This window comes from Ambystoma mexicanum, chromosome 8, assembly GCF_040938575.1.
Source record: "Ambystoma mexicanum isolate Mex_15411 chromosome 8, UKY_AmexF1_1, whole genome shotgun sequence".
Taxonomy (NCBI): Eukaryota; Metazoa; Chordata; class Amphibia; order Caudata; family Ambystomatidae; genus Ambystoma; species Ambystoma mexicanum.
In genome coordinates this window covers 1,350,586,473-1,350,603,373 of record NC_090929.1, presented here as the reverse complement: position 1 = coordinate 1,350,603,373, position 16,901 = coordinate 1,350,586,473, and positions in this window count along the sequence as shown.

Sequence of the window (16,901 nt, the reverse complement as noted above, 5' to 3'; positions counted from 1 at the left end):
TGCGCAGTTCAGAGGAGTCTTCAGATTCCTCCTTGCTGTCAGGATTTGATGGGTACCCCCTCCACTGACCTAACTGGGCAGAGGTTTTCAGGATGCCCTTAATGGGCCTACTCTCCTGGGGTTCCCCACTGAACTGTATTGTACTTGGGTGCCCATACCCGGATGCCCACCCCTCCATTCCTGGATGGTACTGGCCTATGAGCCCCATGCTTCTGGCTGGATAGTAATCTGCCATCCCTGTGGCCCTGTGCTCATGTGCGCCAGGGGACATGGGGGTGGCAGAGTCCAGGGACTGAGAGGTATGAGGGCCTCTGGTACTAGGGCTCCTGAGGTTATGCTCCGGAGTTTCCATTTCCCAGCGAACCTCATCTCTATCCGCCCCTGCTCCCTGTTGCAATGCAAGAGCCTGCATTTGTGCCTTCAGTTCCTCAGTTAAGGCCTTACTCGACTCTATCAGTCTCTCCTGCATCGCTACCTGCTGTTGGAGCCTATCATTGTGTTGACAGAGGGCCTCATTTTCCCTCTGTGCTTCCTGGTTGGTCCTGGAGAACTGGGCCAGTCTTTGCTGCAGGAGGGTTACCTCCTGAGCTGTGTCCCTATTGGCCTGCTCCTTTCTTGCTAGAGCATCCTCCACCCTCCTGGTGTGCTCTAGCAAGTTCTGGTTTTCTTTTTGGAGGTCACCCAGTCCCTGGTGGGCCAGGTGATTTTCTTCCATTTTCCTTTTTAAATGGCAGACTTCCTGGCCTAAGGCGTCTCTTTCCTGACTAAGAGCCTGCATTTGTGCCGCCAGGTCGTCCCTTTGCCTTTGGAAGGCACCAGCTTTCTGGCGCTCCTGATCAAACTCTGCCTGGGTATCCAGGTCTTTCAGGATCAGTTTATTGCTCTCCTCTTTCTCTCTGTCTAGTTGGATTTGCAGGGTGGCTACCTGCTCTGTGCATGCCCTGTTGAAATTGATCTGTTGCTCCAGCTTTTTCTGGCTCTGCAGTAAGGAGTCCAAACTGTCTTGGTGCTCCTTCTGCAGGGCCAGAAATCTAGTATCCTGTTCTGACTTTTCCTTTTGCAGCACATCCATATCCTCCTTTATTTTAGTAATGTACAGTCTGCTGTCATTTTCTGACTCCTGGCTCCTCTGCAGCCTCTGCTCAGAAGAGTCCAGATCAGATTGGACCTTCTGTAATGCCATCTGTTGCCTATTTGCCAGATTTTGGCTTTTAGCACATCTATCCTGCATGTCTCCCATATATAGGTACAGGTATGCTGCTATCCTGGCGATCTTATTGTGTTCCTCTTTGGCTTTAGGAGCCATATATAGTTCACTCAGGGCCACATGTAAGGGACCCTGATCTCTATATATATCTGACCCTGTTTCAGTGACCTGTTGTGTGATGGCCTGCAACCACACATCCTGGCCCTGTTCGGTCCATTCACCTCTCACAAATAGCTTATGCAAGAGGTGCTCTCTGGCTATTTTCATGTCTACTAAGGTCGTCATTCTAGAGATTGGTCTCTGTCCTGACTTACAGAAGTTAGTATTTTATTTTTGCAGAACAGAACTTTTCTTGGAGTGTCCCTTTTGAGGAATGCTTCACAGCGTAATGCAGCGTGGTGATCCGACCGGGTGTATGTATCCCGTCAGTTAGCACACTGTATTAAGCTGCACAACTGGTAAATCTAACCCAACGTCTCGGCTCGAGCCCCCACTTTGTAAGAGGATTCAATTCAGCACTACAGCTAAGTTAACGCCTAGTCTAGAATACTGAATGAAAACCCTTATTGATATATCTTTAGGTCCAGTTCATGCGTTCTGGATGACTACCCCTGTATAACACCCCTCTCTTGGAATCCCCCTGACCCCACTGAGCCAAGAAGTAGTTCTGTTTTGCAAGTTTAAAAGGTTTATTTGATAAATTAAAATATATATCACACTTTTTAATAAATTAATAATTGAATATCCCACTTAATCTGATATGGTAAATATTAACAACGGAGAATCTGGCACTAGCACACTTCTTTAATCACTAATGAGTTGACATGAAATGGATAAGGTAGCACACTGGTAAATAGGAACAAAAGTATAATGTGGTAGAGGATGCTTTATATAGGCTCAGGTGGATGCAATATTCAATGAATGCAGTACAGAAAATACGCAATATGATTTCAACCAAACAATGTAATCACTTTTCTCTGGCTACTCCCCTCCCCCCCTTGATGCAAGGCAAGGAAATGGAAGGAAAACACACAGTTCTCAGAAATGCAATCAAATGTGATTCGGTTCACCCCGGCAAGCTTACAGAAAACAGATAGGAGTTTTGAAAACACAGGCCCAAATGCTTTGATATGTGCTAGCAATGGATGAGAAATATGCTGGAAATGCTTTTTAATTCCCTTTCAGAGGTTCAGGATGAGTGGTATCTAGTTAATATTAGTCCAGGCTCACACTAGCAATGATGCAGGGATAGTTAACAGGTTAAACGAATTTCTGGCAAATGGAAAGCAGGCATCAGCAGTTTTTTTACATGTGAAGAAATTGCAAATCGCGGCAAAATTCGCGGATGCGCCAAGCGCTATTACAAAGGAACCGCAAGGACTATCTCTACCGTTTTGGGGTCCTAGGAAAGCCTGGGATCTCAGCTTCCAAATAAAAGTTATTGCAAGTCTCTAGCCCAAACGGTTGCGGAGATATGAGCAATTTAGTAAAGGTCGTTTTTGGTTTTGTAAATTTTAAACGCACACTTTTTCAAAATGACAAATTTTACTAGAAATGACAGGTGACAGCTAGGAGGCAGTTCTACTTAGGTTAAATAGATTGAATTAGATGAATTTAAACTAAGAGATTGGTTTGGTACAGTTTTGCTAAGTACTCACAAGAGATTTTGAACAGGAAAGCGACTTGGTCACGATCTTCAGTCTGGTCAGGTCTTTCCGGATTCTGCTCACAGCGCCTGGTCTGGTCTCGGCTAGGCACAGCACTGCTTTCTCTCTGGTCTGGTCTCTGCTAGGCACAGCACTGCTTTCTCTCTGGTCTGGTCTCTGCTCTGGATAGATTGAAGTCTCTAGTTTGGCTTTCTGGAGTTTGATGGAGGTAAGTATGGATTTTTCCGGCAGGGCTTCCAGCGGCAGATGAAATTGAATGTCTCTATGTGTCCTGACTCTCTGCTTTTATCTGTTTCTTGAGAATGGGTGTGTGTGTTGCATCACTAGACTTGCCCCTCTCATTCGTCATTGGTCAGGCTTCCATTCCTCCGCTTGATTGGCAAACTGAACTGTGAGTCAGATTGATGTCATTTTACAGCCTGCAGAAAGTCCACTCCTCCTGTCAACTTACACACAAATCTAGATTTGAAACAAATACATATTTGCAGAGGTACATATTGTTTTAAAATCATATGCACCCATCATGCATTACAGGATGTATCCCCTGTTCAAACTCTGCTCTTCCTGGGAGCTTGCATTCAGAACTGGCACATATTTCACTTTTTAACTGATTTTGCAATTTCTGACATGGACCCAACTTTACATACATGTGTGCAGGGAGTAGGGACATTAACTGATGAAGTTTCAGATTTTTAACATGCATACATTTAGAGTTATATCCACTTTTCCGCTAAAACCCCCCTGAACATACCACCGGTTCCTACCACGTCTTAAACTGTGGGCAGAAAAATCACAAGAATTATGGTATCATTTATAAAATTTTCACATGTCCGCACTATGAATTATCCCCCTTTTTATAAAACCATATCCTTGCTGCAGGGGTGTGTCTTTTCAGGTCACATGGTACAGAAACCAGTCTTTCCAGTTTCTGCCAAGCCAGCTTGCTTCTCACAGGCAGTGCCCCTCCCAGCTTCTCCAGGAGGAAGCCACTTTTTACGACGTCTGTAATAAAAACCTTTGCCTGAGTGAAGAGGGCTTTGTTCACTCTCTTGCAGAGCACAGATAATTCAATTATCAGATAGATGGCATATCCTTAGCTTGGGCAGCAAAAGGAAGGTTGGCCTGGGAACACAGTGGTGACTCAAGTTTCACTGCTGAAGGGGGTAGTTGCCAGGCAGAATCAAATTCCTTAAGCCAGACTTTCAGCTAACTTGCAGGTTTTTTTGTTGCTTTTTAACTTAACTTGCAATTTTACACATGCAGCTAGAATGCTGATTCTAAGTGCAAAACTATGACATTTCAACAGTTACAAAGGCATGTGACACCAAACATAGGTCACTCATTTAATCTAAACATTTTCGATTTTAGTGTCTTTAAATCCAGTGCAACTTAAACTGCTGACTCCATAGCTCAGCCAGTTTTGTTATAAGCATTGTTCTGGGCTCTTCATTTCCCAGATTTTGTAGGCACACAACACTCCATTCTACCAAATGTCTGCTGGTGTCCAGTGAGTTTTTAGATGTGTTGCAATGTTTAAAATAGACAGTTTGAGCCTGCCTTCAGAGAAACACAGGGTGGTTTTAAACTGCCGGCTTTTGGATAGTGGTGAGTACTGGTACTGCACCCATTTTTGGGATTTAAGAAATGAATTCCCCACACTTCTAGGTTGCATTTGGCAATCAGCATTGCCATTCCCAATGGTTTCAGACTACTGTGCGGGTAGTCCAATGGTGGTTTTAAAGCGCTTTTAAGCTAACCGGCGCTACTGTTTTTCCTTTGGCAACCCATTTCCCTCATGGCAACCCGGCCTTTCATTCTCGCACTGGTGGGTGGCAAGTGAGGCAACCATTTTGGTGGGCGCACAACTGCGCAGCTTTCCTGGATTTCGGCGCACATGTGGGTTTTCCGCCATCTTGAATTTCCTAAGCCCACAGCACCAAATGTTGTAGCAGGGTAGCTTAAACGTGGGTCAGGACACCCTACACTACTTAAAGATCACAGTAAACAGCGATAGAGTATCATTCCATATGTTAATCGAAGTCGGCATTTGGCAGGATTAGTGAACCAATCCAAGTGAGGTTCGACTCTGGGATACCACCTTAGTGGAGGGTAAGGTCGAAAAGTGAGTTTTACAAGTGCAATAATTGTATCTGCATCAATATGCAGAGAAGTACATTTCTGGGCTAAGGTCCTTATCTCTGTATTTGTAAACTTGTGGAAATAATGTATGGTGGAAATGACCTGATATATAGAAGCCAGATACTGCTTCAGCGTCTGAACTAAGGTCACATAATCTGCACATAGTCTTCTACACACGAATGCAAGTCAGAAGTGAAGCTAATTTAGCTGCATCAGGAATGAAGTATAGTTGATGTTCCAAATGCATCAATCAGGGGCAACGTGCTCGCCTTGGAAGCAAGACGACACGGAGCAGCACAGGTTCGATCAGCGGGTCCACGCTTAGAAACCTCTGGGTATTAAGAACGTCATAAATAACCTATCATATCCTATCATAGGTTCTAAAGGGGTGGACTGTAAAAGGGGTCTCGAAGATAAGAGGCCTATAAACACTGATTTGTTTTGCCTGTGAGGGCGCTAGATCAGTGTGCCCCAACACCCCTGAACCATATGTCGTATGGGGATAAACAGTGCATGGGGACAGATTTTACTTTATATAGTCACAGGAAAGGCTCCTGTGACCCAATCCCCGAGTCAGTGCCCATATCTTTATGTAGTGCCATTCACTTGTGCAACTTTGGTTGAATTGGCTTTAAGGTTTGTTATACAGCTAAATGATTTGAGAACGTGAGCCCCAGGTAGTACATTTATTTCACAGACTGCACTTTCTACGAAGAGCCTGTTTTTAAATATAGCACTTACAGAGTAACCTATGTGTTATTGTTGTAAAGTGCCCCTAAATCATGTGTGACACCAAGAGCTACTCATTAGTTCCTTTTGTATGGTGTATGTTATAATCCGAGTAAGAAAACCTGTGCTGAAAGTAGCCCGTGAAAATAAAGTTGGACGAGCATGCCTGCAGCACAATGCAATTAATCAGCAAACCAAATATTTTGCATCTGCCACAAATGTTATTGAATTTGGAAGACAGGCAATTTATGTAACACCCTAACATTTAGGATCGCACGCCTTCCACTCCCAACCCTACCTGAGATTAGGTGATCTGATCCCCACTGTTTCCTCACCTGGCTGCTTGTAGATCCCTTGCTGGCAATGGCCCATCTTCCTCTTCCCCTGTTGTTTGCTCCCCACTCCGTTGTTTCTCTGCTTCCCTCCCTGTTTTCTTCCTCCTATGATTGCAAAGCACTCCATTGCTTCACAAAGCTAGGTCCGCTCTCAATACATGCCCAGATAATAATAATTATAATAATCATAATAATCATAATAGTAATAATAATGTTGCAACTCTAACAAGAAGTGGTTAATAGAAAAGTTGCACATTCATCTGTAATTATGAAATCACGACTGTTGATCCTTTTTAAATCTATTAATGAAAGTTTGAGTCATATTTACTAGAAGTGAAACCAAAATGCTTTGACTTTGCTCATAACTTCGTTTGTGTTTTACCAATAAAGGACCAGATTAAATATTGAAATCTGGTGCTTGTCAGCTTTGCACCTATATAGGGACGTCTTGCATTAAAGTTTTTAACCAACCGATCTGGCAGAAATGGCATTTGCACCAAGTGCCAAGCCGTTAACCCTACTAGATGGGTTCAACCTGTTGTGCATTTATCCAATCGAGACAGGGTGGCTGAAAACATAGTTGTGACAATCGAGAGTAGAATCAACAACAGAAATCCGGTCTGGTACGACTTGATTTGACTGCATATACCCACAAGGAGGTTGAGGAAGATATATCATAATCGGTTAGCCACCAAACCACTGATCCAGATCAGATTCCAATGAACTGTTGTTTACATTTGAGGCAGATCTCTCGACCCAATCACCACTGTGGCCTTTAATGCAATTGTGAAGTCGGGCTATATTCTGCCAACTTGGAAACAGGAAATCATTCTTCCAATATTTAGGACGATAGAGAGGTCTGAACCGAAATGCTACCAACCAATCCCCTTTCAAGATTCATCTGTCAAATGATTTGTTAGAACAACGTATAAATAATAATATTTGGCATTTATATAGCGCTACAAACCCTCAGGTATCTGAGCGCTGCTTATTATTACCCACAGTGTGTGGTGCTCATTTATCGACCTCGGAAGGATGAAAGGCTGAGTTTGGCCCCGCCGGGATTCAAACCTGCGTTAGCAGGCTCTGCACAGATGTCAAAGCCAACGCTCTACTCGCTGTGCCACTTGACCGGTATGGTAGGTTAATAGACTGGTTAGGATTTTTGAGAGTTTGGGACATGCCCAGTATGGATTAGAAGGCATGGGGATCATAAAGCAGCTTGTGATCCTCTTACTAATTTTAAAGAAATATGTTTTGGCTGTAAGTCTGCAGTTGAGGGTTACTCATCATCCTCATCATTGTTTATTTGCTGAAACAAAGCATACCATTAAAAAAACAGAAAAATTAACAATCAACAGTGTTACAAAAAATGTAAATAGTTGTGGGTAAACCCATCAACCATAAAAACCTTTCAGAACAAAACCACAGAGCTCAAAATGTACCAGATCTTAATAGCAATTCTCTCAAAGATGGAGCACATTTAATGCAAAAATCCATACAGTCCAATCCACTTTTACAGAATCCACCAACAGTAGATAATACAATGCTGGCTCATAACGTCGAAAACCCAGACCCAGCAATACAGTTTTCTAATGATATATTTTCTGAGCACTGAAAAGGCGGAGCAGAACAGAAAAGAATGTGCCAAGTTCTTCTTTGGACGTCCAAGAAAGCAAACATGATTGATCCACATCCCGCTTGAGCCAAGCCGCCACCAAAGCTCTTAAATTAATACAGTTAAAACGCACCCTAGAAACAAGGATGCATTGAGTCTGTAGGGTTTTTCTGGTTCATGGACTTAACTTCCTCCTTTGATATTGTGAAAAGGATTAAACTCCAGGGCACCCGGAAAGGCTTGGTGTTGCTCAAGGCACTGCTGTTGATGTTACTGAGGAATGACTCAAAGGGTCTACAATAATAGCCAAGGGAATCAAGACCTGCTTTCCAATTACTGTGGGTGTAAGACAGGGCTGTTCTGGTACTACTTCTGTTTCATTTATTATTCAATTATTCAACTATTGACCTACTAACATTACAACCAGTACACATTTGGTACACCCAAGATAGGGAGCAGGTGTTTTCCTCCCTTGCCTATTATTCTGACCTTGCCTTGATAGCTCCTGGGCCAAATGCACTGTAAACTTTGATGCATGGAGATAGGCAGATCATCACAAAACATTGTTTAGGAGCTCTGCACACCAATCAGTTGCTAAGGGTTTTGTGCCTTGAAAAATAATATGTTTGTGACCTGAAATGAGCCCTTGTGTGCCCATGCTGCTAAGAGGTTTTTGGTAGAGTGACTGACAGTGAACACCATTTTTACAGCCACATCAGATCTGTATCATACGCATGCCAAAGCTGTGAGCCCAGGCCATCTTTGTACAGTCTATGTGGATTCTTGTGATAACATTAGTTATGTTTTCCAGGGGTATAAGGATGAGTAGTGACTAAACTTCCTACTAAGTCCCCACACTTCTGTAAACCAACAGTGATTCCAATCATAAAGGTAAATACAGCAACGGTAAGAGATATACCTCCTTTGCCTTTTGTGGTAATGTGGACTGAGGAAAGGCTACACTCTCAGAAGGGCTGTGAATGTGTTCTAGTAGCAATCTAAACAGCAAAGTATAGCAGTCCAAAATAGAAAGATGTTGAATCACAGATCTATAAATATAATAAATATATATTACATGGCCACGGTAGTGGCCATGTAGTTATGGTTAAGTTGCTGTTTCCATAGGAAGAACACTTTTTGGGCGGCTTATAACTTCGCTCTCCCTGGACGAATCCTCACCAAACTTTGCAAAACAAGTAGTTGGGTCACTCTGAATTTTTCTGCAAAGTTTGGTGAGGATTCGCCCAGGGGGGGGGAAAGTTATAGGGGGGTCCCAAAACTTTTTTTTTCCCATAGACTGAATGGGAAAAAACTTTGCGCACGGCTACAGCCCGAACCGCTGGACGGATTTACACCAAATTTACGGCAGGAGTGGCGGCCTGGTCCAAAAAGCGTGCTTTTGTAAATTTGGTGTAAATCTGTCCAGTAGTTTTTTTAAAAATGACCAAAATGTAAGGCAAAAAAATTAGTGATATCTGTGTTCGCTTCGCGGACAGACTTCCCTGTTCGCTCCGCGGACAGCACCCCGATTGGCCCATGGCCTTGCGTCATGTCCGCAGACATGGGACGTGTTCGCTGATTGGACGGCGAGGGGCGTGGAGCGTGTCAGATTTTCTGTGGTGCCCGCCATCTTGTATTCGCAGTCGACCGCATACAGCGCAGTGAAACGTGTATAAAAAATTGTATTTAGTGCCGTGTGTTGGTGTGTAAGAGTGTTTGGGGGGGGTGGGGGAGTATGAGATAGGTTCAATGTTTTGTTTTTTATGTGCTAGACGTTTTTGTTGCGTTCGATTTGTCCGCGGAGAACACGGCTGTTCTGACATTTTGTAAATAAACTAAATGGTGGGGTGTTTAAAGGACGGAGTATGTGTCATTTTTGTTCGCAAGGAAGGTAAAAATGAGCTATGAACACTCGCGGTGTGCTTAATTGTTCGTAAATACACAAACTGGGGGTGTCCTCAGGACGCTGTCCGTATTGTAATCTGTCTAGTTGAATGTGTTCTAAGAACACTCGCAGTGTCCCGAAATGGTTGCAATTACACAAAATGGGGGTGTTTTGAGAACGTTGTTTGTATTGTTCGTTGTTAGGGTGAAAGTGTTTTAAGACCACTCCTTTTGTCCGCTAATAGTACAATTTCCTAGGGGCGTCAACCAACTTTTTGTCCACTAAAGAAACGATAAATCCGGCTGGTGTGCGCCGACATTATGTGATAATCCTATGACTGGCGCTATTGACCTGGCTGACTTGCTTTTGCGACACTAAATCATATCTCCCGCCCCTAAGCCTGATATTATCAAAGCATTCATATTCCCCGCCTCTCTCCGTGACGTTACAGGGTGCGTAATCAAACGCGCCCAGTCGTCTCCAGTCCTACGTGACTTTACACAGAACCCGGAAGAAAACACACATTATGTCACAACACAGCGCGCCACAATTCGGAATTTGAAACAGTGATTTAAAAGCAAACAGCAAGATTGTAAATGTTGTAAAGTACATTTATTTGACATCAAATGTTTAGAGAATATTCAGCAATTTGCATTTGTCTTTGTTGACGATCCGCAAAAGTTCATGTTGAGGCACGCGATGTTCCTGTGCAGTACGGAGGGTGTTAGATCAGCTTACAACTCAGTGCGCCACAATTCGGAATATGAAACTGTGGTTTAAAAGTAAACAGCAGGATTGTACATTTGGTAAAGTACATTTATTTAACATGAAATGTTTAGTGAATATTCAGCGATTTGCTATTGTCTCTGCTGTCGATCAGCAAAAGTTTATTTGGAGCCACGCGTTGTTCCTTTGTGGTAGATAGGCTGTTGGTTTATGATAAAAGCAGTAAATGGTCACTCTGATAATCGGAAGGTTGCTCCAACAACGAGCCATTAGACCACCCTATTGGTTGGTATGTTGTTTGTAGCCGCTAGTACTGCATATGGGCATATTGGTCCTTGGCGATTGTCCCATAAAATGGTGAGGGTCATGAAGTTGCATATTTGGACCTGCACCTGGCAGTTGAAGACCCCTTCCGCTGGAGTCTGTAAATCGTGACATAGGCAAAATGGAGCCACATACCTGTTTTAAAAAACATAAATTAGTCTCACCAGCCGATCTTCATTAAAAATCATCATTTTATTTATTAGGGTGAGAAACTATTTGCTATCGAAGATAGTGTAACAGAGTATGTAAATAATAATATTTTCCCATTCATATAGCGCTAAGAACCGTGAGGTATCTAAGCGGTGCTTATTATTAACCACGGTGTGTGGTGCTCATTTATCGACCACGGAATGATGAAAGGCTGAGTTTGGCCTTGCCGGGATTCAAACTTACGTTAGCAAGCTGTGCACGTATGTCAAAGCGAGCGCTGTACTCGCTGTGCCACTTGACAGGCTACAGTGAAGTGGCACAGCGAGTAGAGCGCTTGACCGCCTCTAGACCGGTTACATTATTTCTATTAACCCACCCTGTGTCGTCTGCCTTTTTCAGAGCCCTCTAAACGACAGAGGATCAATTCGGCGGTGATAGTGCACGGTAGAAAACATTATGCCACTTTCAACGAACAAGTTCAACTTGAGCAGTCTTTAATGCTACGCTATTGTAATTATAGTTGGTATACAATAATCTAAAGGGTTACTTACAGTACAATTGCAATTTCCATTGTCTACGAGTGGTGCAGTCCTAAAATACGACTCCGCGTGTGCCAACGATCTTTCGCATAGTGATATAATATATAAAAGTGGTTTCGTTTCAGAAATTTCATCTTTATCTTCTCTTACGTTTTAGAAACACTCCTTCAAGAGAAGTCTTTCATCACAATCTCTGTCTGTCAAGGTCAAAACACAACACAACCTTATAGTCCGCTTTGTGAGCCTCTCCGGGGCCCGAGAAAAAAATGGAAGCAGCTGACCTTCACTGTGAACGAGCATAAATTCTTACTTTGCAACATTCTGTGTAAAGCCATCTGTAGAAGTTGTGGAAGCAGCTGACCTTCACTGTGAACGAGCATACATTCTTACTTTGCAACATTCTGTGTAAAGCCATCTGTAGAAGTTGGTTTTTGCACGCCATGTTTGTATATTGTTTGCGTGATATTAAAAAAAGTTTGTTTAAAGTTATGGTAAGCTTTGAAAAATAACTGGCGCCACCACCGTGCACTGCTAAGACTAACACCCAGGACATCAAAGATGACATCGCAAATGTCATTGATGAAATCACTGATGACATCATGTGTGTATGTACTTTTCATGGAATTTGTGTACTAGGGATTTTTATTATAATGTTGCGAAAAAAGTGTCAAGGATATTGCAATAAATATCATACCGTTATTAGTGCTTTGAACGATGCATTGATATAAATAGCATTGTATTATGGGATTCTATCTAGTATACTGAGCTACTAATGGAGAAACATAGCATTGTGTGCAGAGTACAAGATGAAAGTATAATATTTGTAATGTTAATATGTTGAATAATTAAATAATAATTGTCCTGAAATGTTCGAAAATTCACAAAATGGGGTTGTTCTGAGGACGTTATTCGTATTGTGTGATTGCTTAGCTGAATGCAATGAGGGAATGGCACAGAGAGTAAAGTGGATGCCTTCCGCGGACACCGCGGCTCTTCGTGGACAGGGCGTGCTACATCCGGGTTTTTCCAGGAAATCCAACATGGAAAGAAGACTGTACGGATCAGCCAATCAGATGTCGAGGTTGTGGATTTGTGTTGAAAGAGACTGTGTGTGGTGAAGATGGCAGAAGTGGAGAAAGTCAGGGTGTTGGTGCTCGGAGATATGTTTGTGGATGGTTTACAGCAGTACGCTGAATGCAGGCATGTTGCAAAGAACTTTGATGTGAAAGGAGTGGAGGTGGTGTGGAGCAGTGTGCCTGATTGCAATGTACAGGGAATTGTACAAGTTTGTGAGGATATGGCCACGATGAACAGTCCGCATGTGGTAGTTTTGCACTATGGTGCTTTCCATTTGGGCAACGTCAGTGCCCCTACTTTGTTGGCTGATTTGGAACGCTTGGTTCAAGCAGTAATGAAGATCCTTCCAAATGTAAAAGTAATTTTTTCTGGATTACTACCTATGGCAATATGGGACAATAGTTCAGTTTTTTGTCCTCAGCAAAATATTGCTAGAAAATATTGCTAGGTGTGTCATCAACCGAGGCATGTGTGCCTTCATGCTTAGAGCTGGTATGTTCTTCTGTAACAATGAGAATTTTGATGCCAGTAATGCTGTAAATTTTAAAGAAGATGGCAATTCTTTATCTTTTACGGGAAATGCCTTTCTATTTTGGAATGAAAATGCTTTGGAGAAGGTTATGTGAAGATTTTAGGAGTAAAGAAAAAAAAAAACAAGAAAAAAAATACAAAATAATAGGTGTCTGTCAAGCATCTGTAAAAAAAAAAACGGCTCTTTTCAGAGCCAACTTCAAAGGGGAAATCGGGCACACTATTTAAATTTACATTCACCACGCTCAGATTCTCGATGTGTCCGCGGACATGGCGGTAGTCCGCGGACATGAAAATCACTACGAGGGGGTTAGTATGTTCTATTTTACATGTATATGAAGTCAGGGATATTATGGTTAAGTTGTGCTACTAAAAATCTATGAAATTCAGTGAAAAAACTTTGTTAAAGGGACGTTATGGTTCCAAGTTAAACCGAAAAACCCTTGAAATTCGCCAGTTATGATAAGCTAAGCAACCATAACTCGCACCACCACCGTGCACCCAGGACATCAAAGATGACATCACAAATGTCATTGATGACATCACTGATGACATCACATGTCTGGCTCACTATTTTTTCTTTTGCTGACATATCTAGGCCACATGGTTTTCTTCAGTAACAGTCAGAAACTAAGAATTTTATTTCATTTGTAGACGTATCCTTCTGGTAGGTTCTTACAGTAATTCCCTTCGAGTACAGTCACATCATATGAAACATATACATATGGGAAAACACAAGCTTGAAAGACAGCAATCCTTTTTGTGCATAAAGATAATCACTAGACTTATGAGCACTTTCTGATAGTTCTGTTGTTTTTTTTATGGCTGTACTTTCCCTGTATATGGTCATATTTGTATACATTGTACTCACACTACTTTCCTTAGGGTCCAATCACATCAAGTGATACATATACATAGGGTAAATAGCAGCTTTGAAACAGAGCAATCATTTATTTGCATGAAACTAATCAGTTATGAATTGTTTCTGCTACTACTTGTGCTTTTTTGCTAACTTCACTTTCCCTGTATATACCCATATTGGTATGTGTTCTTGTGTCTTTGTGTTTTGTCTATAGTAATGCAATTATGTAATAGATGGGTTTTTTTAGCTACTTATTACATATTTCACAGTGCACAGAAATGTATTAAGAAAACAATTATCATTTCATTATTCAACATATTAACATTACGAATATCATACCTTCATCTTGTACGCTGCACACAATGTTATGTTTCTGTATGAGTAGCTTAGTATACTAGATAGGACCCCATAATATCATATCAATGCATCGTTCAATGCACTTATTAGGGTATATTTCTTGCAATAATTCTTGACACTTTTTTCGCAACATAATAAGATTCCCTTCTACACATATTTCATGAGAAGTACATACACATGTGATGTCATCAGTGATGTCATCAATGACATTTGTGATGTCATCTTTGATGTCCTGGGTGTTAGTCTTAGCAGTGCACGGTGGTGGCGCGAGTTATGGTTGCTTAGCTTACCATAACTGGCGAATTTCAAGGGTTTTTCGGTTTTACTTGGAACCATAACGTCCCTTTAACGTTTTTTCACTGAATTTCATAGGTTTTTAGTAGCGCAACTTAACCATAACGTCCCTTTAACAAAGTTTTTTTTACTGAATATATATATATATACATATATATATTTATGTATATGTACTAGAGTGCTGTCGCCGCACTATGAAGTGTGTGACATTAGCCATACGAAATGCAAAAATTCTATTCTTAATAACATTTGACTTGCATGACTGATTCTACGGATATTTTCCAAACAAAAAGTGTATCACAGCCCCCCCAAGATGATATTGATGGGAATGATTTGTATAAAAAAGAACACGTTACTAAAAATAATCAAAACAATGTTATTTTTGGCCTACTTCCATTCATTATTCCATAGAAATGAGTCCACATTTTATCAGGACAAAGCACAAAAACCGTTGAAGGGAATTGAACAAAATTAGAAAACACTTGGGCACAAAATGTTGACTTAATTTCCAGGACAGGTTTGGGGTTATTCCGTCCAGTAGGTTTTAAAAAGATAAAATATTGCGATACTCACATGTTGATCTGTAGCAGAGAGGCTTTGCAGAAATGAAAAGCCACCATTGTTTTTGCTCAATGTATGTGATTACCACAGTAATGCAAAACCAAAAACAAAAAGTGAAAGAAAGCTATTTGGAGGAGTGTAAATCATGACATTGCATCAAGATAGATGTGTTGAGATGGGAAAATTTGATAGTTGGGGGTGGTCTAGAGAGCCAGATATAGTTTGAATGCTTTTGGATTGCTGGGGGAATCTTACGAGATGACGAGATTACTGTGTTACTATGCAAGATGTGCTCGGAAAAGAGAATTCATCACACAAACAAAAGCGTGAACGGGGGTAATGGGAGATGGCCCTGGAAAGAAAAAGCAGCTGATGATGGTGGGGGGGCATGGTGAAGGGTGGGGGTTTTGCCTATGAGGGCAGGAAAGTGTTTTTTTTTTATTTTGAAGCATTTTTGTATTATCGCAAGAATACCATGTGGTAACAGCGGGCATGATTAGTTAATGTCCTGCCATTCTCAGGGAATATCGGGGGAATGCGGCACAAAGTGGGAGAGAATGAACAAAAAAAATCTGATCCCTAGTGTGCTTTAGGAACCACTTTTACTAGTAAAAATTAGAAGTACAAAAAATATAAGCTTATAAACTCCATCTTTTTGAGTTTAACAATAAGATTATCCAACGTTCCCATTAGAATTTGCTTCTACGCTAATGGAAATAATGAACAATAATTTACTGGAGAAAAAGAACAAAAAACAGAAACAATGTTCTGTCCCAAATAGTTAACTCTAGCATATGCTAAATCCATGGCCCTTTATGACTATCCGCGGTGTATGTAGTCCCCACTCTAGGCCATGCTTTACTAAAAAACCCTGATTTCATGTGCACACCATCGCACAAGACATCCCTTCTACCTTTTGTGCTGTTATGTTTGTACCACTCCCTCATTGACTGCTTTGAAACAGTCACACATATATCCACCATTTAATTTAAAATAAACTCTACAGATATTCCTATCAGCATACTAAACATCCACACACCAAATGCCACTTAACAAAGTTGTTCAAATATTTTCCATATGCATTTTGTGTGCTTATCCAAGAAAAATGTACACACTGCTGCTATAAATGCACATATGCATTGTTCAGTAAAGAATGTGTATGAATGGAAAGAGGATTAGGTACACACTGCTACTATAAATGCACATATGCATTGTTCAGTAAAGAATGTGTATGAATGGAAAGAGGATTAGGTACACACTGCTACTATAAATGCACATATGCATTGTTCAGTAAAGAATGTGTATGAATGGAAAGAGGATTAGGGATTACCACGTCCTCATAGAAGCCTAGAATTAAAGAACCAAAGCATTCCACAGTGGGAGTCCACTAACTACCTGCTGGGGCAAAGGAGTCCTAGGTGTGGGTACACAGCCGCCAGGCGGTACACCCACAAGGGCAGTGTTCAAGAGTGGAGGGTTGTACTGGTGTCGACTAGATATAGGGCCTGAAACCTGTGAGGTTGATGAGGGACCAAGCCACCAGTGTCAGTGGCAGTGGTATGAGTTAGCATGGAAGGGATTAAGTAAAAGAGTAACACAAAAGCACAGTTTTGAGATGTTTTCAGAGCTTAAGGAAGTCCAGCTCAGTTATAAAAGGAGCAGGAAGGCTGTTCTAAAAAAGGCACTGGCCGAAGACATAGCCATGCCTCCCACTTTCTGTTTCAAAAATAATTTAACAAGCAGAGTATTGGAGTTACAGCAGCAGAGCGCTGTAGCAGTGCAGTATTTAGGGAAATAATGTTCCACATATTATGGTCCTTGGAATTATGTACACATTTCTGAACTGCCGCAATGCCAGCCCTGGGCTTCAGGCCAAGGATGGTCTTGCAGCCCTATTCTA